Source organism: Microchirus variegatus, assembly GCF_963457635.1.
Source record: "Microchirus variegatus genome assembly, chromosome: 12".
Taxonomy (NCBI): domain Eukaryota; kingdom Metazoa; phylum Chordata; class Actinopteri; order Pleuronectiformes; family Soleidae; genus Microchirus; species Microchirus variegatus.
This window is the reverse complement of record NC_139813.1, coordinates 26,161,501-26,163,385: the sequence shown is the minus strand read 5'-3', so window position 1 is coordinate 26,163,385 and position 1,885 is coordinate 26,161,501.

Below are 1,885 nucleotides of genomic sequence, written 5' to 3'. Positions count from 1 at the left end.
CATAGAAAATGTCAAGTTTAGTGAATCTGCAGGTCTTTACGACCGAATACAGAGAATCATTTTAAAACGTTAAAAACAGACGTAGCTGACGTATCAGAGTTCACGCACGCGACGTAAACTTTGTTATTTACTGTCGTGTCATACGTGTTGTTCGTCGCCCTGAAATCACAAAGTCAGAAAAATAGATCCTTTCTCTTATACAACACTGTCCTTCTTGCTGCGTTCCATTTGTAGTCGGAACTTGGAATCTCCGAGTTCATGGGGCGTTTAATTTTTAACTGTTGACATTTGGCTACGATTTACGATTTGTGTGCGCAAAATACCATGTGGTGCAGGGGTCTCACCCACATTTTAAATTGTGAACTGTGTATCGTTCCATATCATAACAAATACTTTTACTTTGAAATTCTGTGAAATGTTGTCATGAATATCGTTATCGTGATGGAATATTATGTTTTTAGCTAATTCCCCACATCGTTGATTTTTTTTTTTATGTCCACCTTAGTTTAACCTTTTTAAGCTAATTTCCCCCATAGTTTAATTATTTTTTAGCTAATGCCCCCAATAGTTTAACTATTTTTAAGCTAATTCCCAACAGTTTAACTATGTTCAAGCTAATGTTCCCATAGTTTAACCTTTTTAAGCTAATTTTGCCCCATAGTTGAATTTTTGTTGTTGTTGTTTAGCTAATGTCCCCCTTAGTTTTATCTTGTTTTTAGCTAATGTCCCCCATAGTTTTATCTTGTTTTTAGCTAATGTCCCCCATAGTTTTATTATTTTTTAGCTAATGCCCCCAATAGTTTAACTATTTTTAAGCTAATGCCCAATAGTTTAACCTTTTTAAGCTAATTTCCCCCAATAGTTAAGCTAATTTCCACCCATAGTTTAAGTTTTTTTGTTGTTGTTTAGCTAATGTCCCCCATACTTTAACTATTTTTAAGCTAATGTCCCCCTTAGTTTTATCTTGTTTTTAGCTAATGTCCCCCATAGTTTCACTATTTTTAAAGCTAATTCTCCCCAAATTGAAACGACTTTTGAAGCTAATTTCCCCACATGGTTGAATTATTATTTTTTTGTTAATTTCCCACATAGGACCGCCCCCTCATGACCAGACTGGACACTCATTGGTCCCCAGGTCGTTTGAGTTTGAGACCCCTGATGTGGAGCTTTGTTATTGTCTGATGTTGCAACAAAGGTTGCAACAAAGGTTGCAACAAAGGTTGCAACAAAGGTTGCAACAAAGGTTGCAACAAAGGTTAGCTAACAAAGGTTAGCCCCCCGAGATCCCGACTCATCAGTTCCGACTACAGTAAATGAAAGTAAATGAAAAGCAGCGTAAACTCACGTTAAAGTACATCAAACCATAATCACAGCTCACTTCTGCAGCCGTGTGGTTTAATCACTGTCATTTTCACGCTCACGTAGCTTCAGCTGCAGCTGCTGCTGGAATATGAGTCGTAAAAATAAATATATAAACAGTTTGTCTGCGAGCTAAAATAAAAAAGTTAAAGCGTGTGTCGCTCCAACAACCACTTAAACTCAGCAGGTTGTTTCTGTAAAATGTCACATTTCATATTCACACTCGTGTTTTCTTTCCTCCTGCAGAGCCGACGCTGCTGAGTTCAGGGCCCGACCTCATTTCACGCTTGTTAGCTTTTAAACTCAGAGCGTTCATCAAACCTCGGGGTTAAACGCTCGCACTTGAACTAACGGAGCCCCGCGGTCGACTCTGACGCTGAGATATTTACGATCTTTTTTTTTCAGCCTCTAAACACGTTGTCGCTTCACTTCGGGTTCGGGTTCGGTCAGAGCTAACGTGAAGCTTTGTGAACACAACTTTAAGACTTTCCCGACTGTAAAGATAATAAGGCACAGATTTGGGAGC